The 12,934-nt window shown below is 37.8% G+C and overlaps 1 long non-coding RNA gene across 1 annotated transcript; it reads right to left on the bottom strand.

Moving 5' to 3' along the window:
* Positions 1-5,449: 5,449 nt before the first annotated feature.
* LOC147846111 (uncharacterized) lies at positions 5,450-9,742 on the bottom strand. The gene is made up of 4 exons (XR_015481398.1): positions 9,601-9,742; positions 6,639-6,779; positions 6,306-6,539; positions 5,450-6,216 (listed from the first exon to the last, which is right to left on the bottom strand). It is a non-coding gene; the product is annotated as an uncharacterized LOC147846111 (long non-coding RNA).
* Between the last annotated feature and the right edge of the window lie 3,192 nt (positions 9,743-12,934).

Genomic DNA, 12,934 nt, shown 5'->3' with positions numbered 1-12,934 from the left:
GCAGTGCTGTAGAATAAAGCTGAGATGATCAGAGAGAGAAACTTGAAGACTGTAGAGACACTAAAAGAGACGCCCGCCTCAGTTTCACAGTCATTTACATAAACCTGCTGAGCTAACAGGTGTCTCCTGAGCGTGCGCATGTACAGTTATGTGAGTCAGGGTTCACTGCATCCACTTCAGGTCATAATTCACGTCTCTCTGCTCTTCATTGATGTGTGTTTTATGCAGATAAACATCAGGATGAGCAGAAAACAGTCACTAATTCTAGAGCAATATCAGATGAATCCCACACATAATCCTCTCTAGCTGTGGTTTATAATGAAGGTGGAAATGTTTTAGTGAGTTTGTTCTGTATCTGCAGGGCTGAAGATGTGCTGTGAGGATCTGACTTCAGTAAGGATCAGACCCGGGTCTCCTGTGCTCTGACTCTCAGCTCTTCTAAACTGAGCTTCACTTCACAATGACTGAATTCAGGAGCAGAAGATGAAGAAGCCGTCTAAAGCGGTCGAGTTCAGTAAAAGAAGAAACTAATTCTTTACTCAGAGACACAAAATAATAAATGAAGTTACACATGTGGGTTCAGAATAGTCGAGTTATTGAGTCGTGTGCAGCAGTGTATGAAACAGACTTCATTTCTCAGCATTTCTCCACTAACAGAAGCTCAAAACTGAACTGATAAAGCTTTAGACAGGAGCTGCTCTTCTGCCACTAATAATTCACTGTGGTAAGCACTGATATTAGAGTTATATAAAGACATTTAAGGATGTAATTTGTGATGTCGCATGTTGAAATGTTGATAACACACTGTTATTAAAATTAACATCTGGAGCAAAAATTCACCCAAAATAACAACAAACCTCATAAACTCATCATGAGGACTCACAAAATCTCTATGAGCAGTTTCAGAGTTTCTACAGGTTTCATCACATCACATTTAAGACTTTTAAGACCTTTTTAAAATCATTATGAATGAAATTTTAGACTTAGACAAGGCTAAACACTAAGGACTTTTTTTCTAATGACCCAGTTAAAACATTTAAAACAAATGTTATTGTAAGGAAGATAATTACACCATATTAGTAAAAACAGTTAATAAATAAACTCTTATTGTGATGGATTATTAGTGATTGGATGTGTGTCGGCCCAATTAAATAGCTTTACATTACAAAATTAAGACCTGTTTAAATTGGTTTTAGTCCTACAACACAATATTTCAGTCAATTTAAGACTTTTTAAGGCCTAAAATTGAGTTTTTGAAATTTAAGACATTTTAAGACTCACCAGTGAGATCCAGTTCAACACAGCATTAGAGAGTCACTGATATACTGCACTAGTCATGATCAGATATAAGAGCCTTAAAGGATGTTACACCTGTATTGTGTAGGACACACAGAGAGTGAGCAATGTTTGTCCTGTAATCATTATTAAGTGTTTGTATTCACTTTGATTGTCTGTCTTTGCAATAAAGAGCGAGTCGCTTTAATGTGCAGATACTGCTATATAGACTGAGTCAGAAACTGTTCAGATCCAAACAGCACACAAATAAAGGCAAAGTAATAGACATTAATAATAATAAATAATAATAAAAAATAATAAAGACATGAAATTATCTGTTTCATTCACTGTTAATGTGAAGTCGAGCTCTTACAGTATCCTCTGTTGTCTAAAAGCAGAAGTGAATGCAGTGAGGAGGTTTTTGTCATGATGTGAATCATTGTGATACGCCCTCACTAGCAGATTTGTCCCATGTCCCACAGTAATACAATGCAGAATCACTCACATCCACATTACTGATGATCAGACTATAGTCAATACTTGACTGAGCTTTAGATGTGAAGCGGCTGGAGGTAAAATCATCTCCATAGAGATCAGGTGAGCTGCGAGAATGATAATATCCCAACACAAACTGAAGAGCTGCGTTTGGAGTCTGTTTATACCAGTTCACATAATAAAAACCATCATCTCTTTCAATATTACAGTCCAGAGTCGCAGATCTGCCCTTGTCTTCAGTCATTATGGAGGGTTTCTGAGTGAGCACTTTCGCACATCTGACACCTGTAAAATAATAATCAATAATATGAATGTGATGAATCTGTCGTCTCTGCTGTGAGATCGGCATGTCTGCAGTGAAATGTGTGACTTACATGACAGAAGAGTGAGGAGAGAGCAGTAGAAGATGATCAGCATGATCTGGCCTGTGAGGAGCAGTTTGAGTTTAGAGACATGAAGACGATCAGAGAGAAGGAGACGCTCATATAGAGAAGAGAAACTCTGACAGAGGGAGGAGCTCCACACTTCACACAATCACTCCATCAGCAAACACCAACTGCTTCATCTAATGTGTTGTATGCTTTATGTCAGAGTTCACAGCCCAGTCTCTAGAGTTTAATCAACACTTGTCAGTGTTATTCTGCTGACAGTATTATCACTGAAGTTAGAAAGATAATTAAATGATTAATAGTTGACAGGGTTAAACTCACCGTCTAGATCAGTTCATCATTACTGCCCCACACACACTGCACACTCCTGACTGACAGCTCAGGGTTTGTCAGATATTTGTTACCGTTACAAAATTAGGTTGTCCAAGAGATTTGCATGTCTGTTGAAATAGACCATTACAGTTACTGAATAAATCAGAATCCACTCATTATCACTGACACACTGAAAACGCATATCTCAATCATTAATTATTACTTATTTAACTGCACATATGAATACATGAATGAAGCATGCCTACTGTATGTACAGTATCACACAAACCACTGATAAAGCTGACTATATCACATCAGTACCTGTTTTTGATCTTTTTGTTGTTGTCATTTGTCATTATATGGAAAGATCAGTCTGGATGTTCTGTTAATCAATGCATGACAAATTAATCTTCATTTTAAGAGTTCACACTTAGCTGATGATTGATTATAAGCAAGTTTGGCATGCTGTCCCGGGAGAGAGCCCTGAGCCCAAAGGTTCTTGAGCCCTGGGCTCCCTCACGTTTGAAGGGCGAGAGGGGAGCCTTGAGCTCAGGTAGATCTCGACAACTCCCCCTTGATAAAAACTGATGACTAAAAATTGAATGCTATGAAAGATATGCTGCAGGGTGACAGATTAACTGTAGTGCAAAATTCAGATTTTATCAATTCACTTGTTGTGCATGTTTTTGGAATGTGGGAGGAAACCGGAGGACCCGAGGAAAACCCACGCAAGCACGGGAAGAACATGCAAACTACACACAGAAATGACCACCGGCCTGTTAAAGGACTAGAACCGGTGACGTTCTTGCTGTGAGGCGACAGTGCTAGTCACTGGGCCACCGTGCTGCCCTATGGAAGGAAAGGTGAAGAGGTAGGGGTGGAAGGGGGGATTCTTCAAATCGAAGATGACTGTAGTGAAAAACCCTGACTCTTTATAGTGGGTTAGGAATGACCTGATTGGTGGATCATGCGTGCTAATGCAGAACCAGCCGTGTTCAATCATAATCACAAGATCCTTTCGATATTAGTTTATAAATAAACTTCACTAAAAGTAATTTAATGTTAATTTTAATGATTAAGTGAAATATAATGTAGTGAAAATGCAGAATCTGTGCTGTGTTATTAATCCTAGATGTGAAGTTGAGCTCTGATCATCTGTTGTGTAAAAGCAGAAGTGAATGTGAGCATTGAGGAGGTTTTTGTCATGATGTGAATCACTGTGATACCCACTCTTTAGCAGAGCTGTCATATGTCTAACAGTAATACACTGCAGAATCACTCACATCCACATTACTGATGATCAGACTATAATCTGATTTAGATGAATGTGTTGATGTGAATTTAGGAGCAGAGAAACCAGATCCATAGCTAGGTGATCTCCAGCCATGATAAAATCTTAACACATACTGAGGAACTCCTGCTGCAGTCTGCTTGTACCATCTAGCTTCAGAACCAGTCACAGTGCCCAGATTACAGTCCAGTTGAGCGGTTTGTCCTTTACTGACTGTTATTACTGGACTCTGAGTCACTACAGTCACTCCACTGACACCTGCAGAACAAACACAAGCTTTACATGAGATCGTGTGTCCAACACTTTAAACTGTCCATCAGACATGAGGAAACTCACAGGTCAGAAGAGTGCAGACAGAGCAGAATATTGAGATCATCTTGTGATTTGGTGTCTGTGACGTGTAAAGATGAGCAGTGCTGTAGAATAAAGCTGAGATGATCAGAGAGAGAAACTTGAAGACTGTAGAGACACTAAAAGAGACGCCCGCCTCAGTTTCACAGTCATTTACATAAACCTGCTGAGATAACAGGTGTCTCCTGAGCGTGCGCATGTACAGTTATGTGAGTCAGGGTTCACTGCATCCACTTCAGGTCATAATTCACGTCTCTCTGCTCTTCATTGATGTGTGTTTTATGCAGATAAACATCAGGAAGAGCAGAAAACAGTCACTAATTCTAGAGCAATATCAGATGAATCCCACACATAATCCTCTCTCGCTGTGGTTTGTAATGAAGGTGTAAATGTTTTAGTGAGTTTGTTCTGTATCTGCAGGGCTGAAGATGTGCTGTGAGGATCTGACTTCAGTAAGGATCAGACCCGGGTCTCCTGTGCTCTGACTCTCAGCTCTTCTAAACTGAGCTTCACTTCACAATGACTGAATTCAGGAGCAGAAGATGAAGAAGCCGTCTAAAGCGGTCGAGTTCAGTAAAAGAAGAAACTAATTCTTCAGTCAGAGACACAAAATAATAAATGAAGTTACACATGTGGGTTCAGAATAGTCGAGTTATTGAGTCGTGTGCAGCAGTGTATGAAACAGACTTCATTTCTCAGCATTTCTCCACTAACAGAAGCTCAAAACTGAACTGATAAAGCTTTAGACAGGAGCTGCTCTTCTGCCACTAATAATTCACTGTGGTAAGCACTGATATTAGAGTTATATAAAGACATTTAAGGATGCAATTTGTGATGTCGCATGTTGAAATGTTGATAACACACTGTAAAAATTAACATCTGGAGCAAAAATTCACCCAAAATAACAACAAATCTCATAAATTCATCATGAGGACTCAAAAAATCTCTATGAGCAGTTTCAGGGTTTCTACAGGTTTCGTCACATCACATTTAAGACTTTTAAGACCTTTTGGAAACCATTATAAATGAAATTCACACTTAGACAAGGCTAAACACTAAGGATTGCGTCTAATGGCCCAGTTTAAAACATTTAAAACAAATGTTATTGTATAAGGAAGATAATTACACCATATTAGTAAAAACAGTTAATAAATAAACTCTTATTGTGATGATTATTAGTGATTGGATGTGTGTCGGCCCAATTAAATAGCTTTACATTACTAAATTAAGACCTGTTTAAATTGGTTTTAGTCCTACAACACAATATTTCAGTCAGTTTAAGACTTTCTAAGACCTAAAATTTTGCTTTTGAAATTTAAGACATTTTAAGACTCACCAGTGAGATCCAGTTCAACACAGCATTAGAGAGTCACTGATATACTGCACTAGTCATGATCAGATATAGGAGCCTTAAAGGATGTTACACCTGTATTGTGTAGGACACACAGAGAGTGAGCAATGTTTGTACAGTCCTGTAATCATTATTAAGTGTTTGTATTCAATTTGACCGTTTGTCTTTGCAATAAAGAGCGAGTCGCTTCAATCTGCAGACACTGCTATATAAACTGAGTCAGAAACTGTCCAGATCCAAACAGCACAAAAATAAAGGCAAATTAGGAGATAAATAAAATTACAGGACTCAATATTAAAGATATGAAATGATCTGTTTTTCATTCACTGTAATGTGAAGTCGAGCTCTTACAGTATCATCTGTTGTCCAAAAGCAGAAGTGAATGCAGTGAGGAGGTTTTTGTCATGATGTGAATCACTGTGATACAAACTCTTCAGCAGTGTCGTCCCATGTCTTACAGTAATACACTGCAGAATCACTCACAGCCACATTACTGATGATCAGACTATAATCAATCTTTGACTGAGCTTTAGATGTGAAGCGGCTGGAGGTAAAACCATCCCCATAGAGATCAGGTGAGCTGAGAGAATGATAATATCTCAACACAAACTGAGGAGCTGCGTTTAGAGTCTGTTTATACCAGCTGACATAACTGTAATCCTTTTCAATATTACAGTCCAGAGTCACAGATCTGCCCTTGTCTTCAGTCATTATGGAGGGTTTCTGAGTGAGCACTTTCGCACATCTGACACCTGTAAAATAATAATCAATAATATGAATGTGATGAATCTGTCGTCTCTGCTGAGAGATCGGCATGTCTGCAGTGAAATGTGTGACTTACATGACAGAAGAGTGAGGAGAGAGCAGTAGAAGATGATCAGCATGATCTGGCCTGTGAGGAGCAGTTTGAGTTTAGAGACATGAAGACGATCAGAGAGAAGGAGACGCTCATATAGAGAAGAGAAACTCTGACAGAGGGAGGAGCTCCACACTTCACACAATCACTCCATCAGCAAACACCAACTGCTTCATCTAATGTGTCATATGCTTTATGTCAGAGTTCACAGCCCAGTCTCTAGAGTTAAATCAACACTAGTCAGTGTTATTCTGCTGACAGTATTATCGCTGAAGTTAGAAAGGTGATTGGATTAATTATTGACAGGGTTAAACTCACCCTCTAGATCAGCTCACTGTTACTCCCACACACACTGCACACTCCTGACTGACAGCTCAGGGTTCGTCAGATATTTGTTACCGTTTGGTCCATTTCACCATATTGTATAACAAAAATAGGTTGTGTTTGAGAATTGCATGTCTGTTGAAATAGATCATTACAGGTTACTGAATAAATCAGAATCCAATCATTATCACTGACACACTGAAAACGCATATCTCAATCATTAATTATTATTTATTTAACTGCACATATGAATGAAGCATGCCTACTGTATGTACAGTATCACACAAACTACTGATAAAGCTGACTATATCACATCAGTACCTGTTTTTGATCTTTTTGTTGTCATTTGTCATTATATGGAAAGATCAGTCTGGATGATCTGTTAATTAATGCATGACAAATTAATCTTCATTTCAAGAGTTCACACTTAGCTGATGATTGATTATAAGCAAGTTTGGCATGCTGTCCCGGGAGAGAGCCTTAAGCCCAAAGGTTCTTGAGCCCTGGGCTCCCTCACGTTTGAAGGGCGAGAGGAGAGCCTTGAGCTCAGGTAGATCTCGACAACTCCCCCTTGATAAAAACTGATGCCTAAAAATTGAATGCTATGAAAAGATATGCTGCAGGGTGACAGATTAACTGCAGGGGCGCCTCCAAGGGGTGGCCAGGGGTGGCCACGGCCACCCCTCGGTAAACTCTGGCCACCCCTGTGGCCACCCCTTTGGCCACCCCAATATAATTTTGCGGTTGACATTATTGATTTAAATTAACTCATAAATTCCCAATATTTAGATAAATAAATAAATAAAATGCAGTCACTAAATTATTGTTGGTGTTACTGACGTAGCTCTCCCCCTCTGGTTCAATGCTGGTGAAAGCAAACTGACGCATGCGCGCGGAAAACCATTACCGCGCGCCTTACGCACTCCTGTGTGAATCCCGGTTGGTTGTTTGCATGCACGCCGACATAATAGGCACCGCTCATGCGCCGTGAAACCGGAGTAACAGCCTTTTGTGCAGAGGTGTCGGCACGCAGCGAGTTTTGAAAGTCGTTTAAAGTTTATATAATAATATGATGATGATGATGATGTTACTTTTACTAAGCATGCCTTTAAAGCAGAAAGGAGGGATAATGAGTCAGGGAGGTAAGACTTCATAACATGATTTCTCAGCCATGATCTGGTCTAAGATCACAGATAATTCTATAATACATTTTTTGTATTCTTTAGAATTGTCATAATTAATTTTCATGCAAAAGGTTTCTTAAGTGATGTTGGCATATCACTCCAGTTGTTGTTTTCCAGTAATATTTAGGACTGATTTCTGTTATTTATTTAGAATAATAATTTTATATTAATATTAATTGTATTTATTTAGAATAAATATAAATAAATTGTTATATTTATTGAATAACAAATTTAACAATTCAAGAGAGGTGGGGGTGTATAGGGTGGTTAGCCCAGGGTGTCATTTAAACTAGAACCACCACTACCCTCCCCGATCGTCCTTGACAGCACGCACACACCTTCAATAGACAGCAATGGCTATTTAATATTTACCTTAAGCTACAGTATATCAATAGAAGAAGCTGCATTAATAAAATGGTTCAAAAAGCAATATGGATAAATAATATTATTAGGTATAGTGAGTGTGTATAGTAATGCCTTTTGTTCAGTTTGTTCATTTGTTTGGGTAATTAATAAACTTATTATTCTTTCATTCATTTTCTTTTCGGCTTAGTCCCTTTATTAATCCAGGGTCACCACAGCAGAATGAACCGCCAACTTATCTAGCACATTTTTACACAGTGGATGCCCTTCCAGCTGCAACCCATCACTGGGAATAATAAACTCATTAATCTTCATTAATTTTAGACATGGTATATCTCGTATGATGTACAATAAAGGCACGTAAAAAAAGAAGTTATTTATACAGTATATAAAAAGTGTTTTTAAACTAAACATAGATTTTTATTTGGTTTGCACATGTACACTGAATTATTTCAAATAATAAATTGCAATATTTCAAGTGGAATTAATTAAATGAATAAAAACTACATTATTTCATTTACCAGAAACAAAAATATAACATTACACTGAATTTATTATTTTTTTTGTGTGCCACCCCAAGATTTGGTGCGGCCTCTTCTGGCCACCCCTAAGAAAATTTTCTGGGGGCGCCACTGATTAACTGTAGTGCAAAATTTAGATTTTATCAATTTACTTGTTGTGCATGTTTTTGGAATGTGGGAGGAAACCGGAGGACCCGAGGAAAACCCACGCAAGCACGGGAAGAACATGCAAACTACACACAGAAATGACCACCGGCCTGTTAAAGGACTAGAACCGGTGACGTTCTTGCTGTGAGGCGACAGTGCTAGTCACTGGGCCACCGTGCTGCCCTATGGAAGGAAAGGTGAAGAGGTAGGGGTGGAAGGGGGGATTCTTCAAATCGAAGATGACTGTAGTGAAAAACCCTGACTCTTTATAGTGGGTTAGGAATGACCTGATTGGTAAATCATGCGTGCTAATGCAGAACCAGCCGTGTTCAATCATAATCACATGATCCTCTCGATATTAGTTTATAAATAAACTTCACTAAAAGTAATTTAATGTTAATTTTAATGATTAAGTGAAATATAATGTAGTGAAAATGCAGAATCTGTGCTGTGTTATTAATCCTAGATGTGAAGTTGAGCTCTGATCATCTGTTGTGTAAAAGCAGAAGTGAATGTGAGCATTGAGGAGGTTTTTGTCATGATGTGAATCACTGTGATACCCACTCTTTAGCAGAGCTGTCATATGTCTAACAGTAATACACTGCAGAATCACTCACATCCACATTACGTATGATCAGACTATAATCTGATTTAGATGAATGTGTTGATGTGAATTTAGGAGCAGAGAAACCAGATCCATAGCTAGGTGATCTCCAGCCATGATAAAATCTTAACACATACTGAGGAACTCCTGCTGCAGTCTGCTTGTACCATCTAGCTTCAGAATCAGTCACAGTGCCCAGATTACAGTCCAGTTGAGCGGTTTGTCCTTTACTGACTGTGATTACTGGACTCTGAGTCACTACAGTCACTCCACTGACACCTGCAGAACAAACACAAGCTTTACATGAGATCGTGTGTCCAACACTTTAAACTGTCCATCAGACATGAGGAAACTCACAGGTCAGAAGAGTGCAGACAGAGCAGAATATTGAGATCATCTTGTGATTTGGTGTCTGTGACGTGTAAAGATGAGCAGTGCTGTAGAATAAAGCTGAGATGATCAGAGAGAGAAACTTGAAGACTGTAGAGACACTAAAAGAGACGCCCGCCTCAGTTTCACAGTCATTTACATAAACCTGCTGAGATAACAGGTGTCTCCTGAGCGTGCGCATGTACAGTTATGTGAGTCAGGGTTCACTGCATCCACTTCAGGTCATAATTCACGTCTCTCTGCTCTTCATTGATGTGTGTTTTATGCAGATAAACATCAGGAAGAGCAGAAAACAGTCACTAATTCTAGAGCAATATCAGATGAATCCCACACATAATCCTCTCTAGCTGTGGTTTGTAATGAAGGTGTAAATGTTTTAGTGAGTTTGTTCTGTATCTGCAGGGCTGAAGATGTGCTGTGAGGATCTGACTTCAGTAAGGATCAGACCCGGGTCTCCTGTGCTCTGACTCTCAGCTCTTCTAAACTGAGCTTCACTTCACAATGACTGAATTCAGGAGCAGAAGATGAAGAAGCCGTCTAAAGCGGTCGAGTTCAGTAAAAGAAGAAACTAATTCTTCAGTCAGAGACACAAAATAATAAATGAAGTTACACATGTGGGTTCAGAATAGTCGAGTTATTGAGTCGTGTGCAGCAGTGTATGAAACAGACTTCATTTCTCAGCATTTCTCCACTAACAGAAGCTCAAAACTGAACTGATAAAGCTTTAGACAGGAGCTGCTCTTCTGCCACTAATAATTCACTGTGTTAAGCACTGATATTAGAGTTATATAAAGACATTTAAGGATGTAATTTGTGATGTCGCATGTTGAAATGTTGATAACACACTGTTAAAATTAACATCTGGAGCAAAAATTCACCTAAAATAAGAACAAATCCCATAAATGCATCATGAGGACTCAAGAATATATCTCTATGAGCAGTTTCAGAGTTTCTACAGGTTTCATCACATCAAGATTAAGACTTGTAAGACCTTTTTAAAATCATTATGAATGAAATTTAGACTTAGACAAGGCTAAACACTAATGATTGTGTCTAATGACCCAGTTAAAACATTTAAAACAAATGTTATTGTAAGGAAGATAATTACACCATATTAGTAAAAACAGTTAATAAATAAACTCTTATTGTGATGGATTATTAGTGATTGGATGTGTGTCGGCCATATTAAATAGCTTTACATTACATTACATTCTCTTTAGCAGAGTTGTCCCATGTCTGACAGTAATACACTGCAGAATCACTCACATCCACATTACTGATGATCAGACTATAGTCAATACTTGACTGAGCTTTAGATGTGAAGCGGCTGGAGGTAAAACCATCCCCATATTCATCAGGTGAACTGTGAGAATGATAATATCTCAACACAAACTGAGGAGCTGCGTTAGGACTCTGTTTATACCAGCTGACATAACTGTAATCCTTTTCAATATTACAGTCCAGAGTCACAGATCTGCCCTTGTCTTCAGTCATTATGGAGGGTTTCTGAGTGAGCACTTTCGCACATCTGACACCTGTAAAATAATAATCAATAATATGAATGTGATGAATCTGTCGTCTCTGCTGAGAGATCGGCATGTCTGCAGTGAAATGTGTGACTTACATGACAGAAGAGTGAGGAGAGAGCAGTAGAAGATGATCAGCATGATCTGGCCTGTGAGGAGCAGTTTGAGTTTAGAGACATGAAGACGATCAGAGAGAAGGAGACGCTCATATAGAGAAGAGAAACTCTGACAGAGGGAGGAGCTCCACACTTCACACAATCACTCCATCAGCAAACACCAACTGCTTCATCTAATGTGTCATATGCTTTATGTCAGAGTTATTCTGTTAACTGAGTTATTCTGTTATTAAGTTATTCTGTTATTCTGCTGACAGTATTATCACTGAAGCTAGAGAGATGTTTAAATGATTAATAGTTGACAGGGTTAAACTCACCGTCTAGATCAGTTCATCATTACTCCCACACACACTGCACACTCCTGACTGACAGCTCAGGGTTCGTCAGATGTTTTGGTAACACTTCAGAATAATGGTCTTTGTTAACAATTAACTATGCAGGAAATAATCAGTAGTACTACATTAACACTTAGCTTAAAGCAAAATGAAATAAGCCGAAAGTAATTTAGCACAATGATAGTTCTGGTAGCACTTTATAATAACTACACACCATGAATGATTTAATAAGCATTAGAAAACAGTGAATCCATCATTAGTTAAGCATTAACTCTACATTAATAGATGTTAGTAGGCAGTTTATAAATACATCTATAAATGCAGTTCTCTTAACTTATATGAACATGTATAATGTGCTTAATGATTGTGTTTTCATAATTTGATGTTTCATTTTTCGTTACTAAATTGAGTATTACATTATTTACAAAGCATTTATTTTAAAATAGGTGTCTTTTCAAGTTCATTCAAATTGTGTAAGTTAATAATTTAAAAAAGATGATTGATGATTAATGTGATTAAACGATGATTAAAATGATAAAATATTCTCATTTATTTGTCTTATTATTCAGGCATATATTATTAGTTAGTTTGCATGTTAATAAATGCTTCAATAACATAACCCCATGCATTTATGTGACCTAATCTAAAGTGAGGACTGTTTATGCCCTTTTAATCCCCTTATAAATGACAATTGTAGATATTATACAGTTTTACCACAGTTTTTTATTAGGCATTTAATAATTACTAAAAAAAGATATTGCTATTGAGAACTACCTTCAAACTATGACCAATTAATAAGAAATAACCAATTACTTATCACAGAAGTCATGTCTATATAGTGAACAATGGGGGTTCTTATTTAAAATTATTTATAATGTATTAATTATATTTCAGACATTTAGCTCAAACACATTAGAAGATGAGTGTAAGAATAAAACAAACACAGTACAGAAGTCTGAACAGTTTAGGTAGACCTAGTATCTCAGGCACCAGTGACTGTTGCTGTCTTTACTGTATCTTAAAATCTATTGTCAGATTTAATTGTTATTATTTAATTATTCTTGCTATTTCTCGTGCTAGTTTTGGATGAAATGCTGAGGTCAG

Source organism: Danio rerio, chromosome 3 (assembly GCF_052040795.2).
Source record: "Danio rerio strain M-AB ecotype USA chromosome 3, GRCz13ab, whole genome shotgun sequence".
In the NCBI taxonomy this organism is placed as follows: Eukaryota; Metazoa; Chordata; class Actinopteri; order Cypriniformes; family Danionidae; genus Danio; species Danio rerio.
This window is presented reverse-complemented; position numbering and strand designations above follow the sequence as displayed.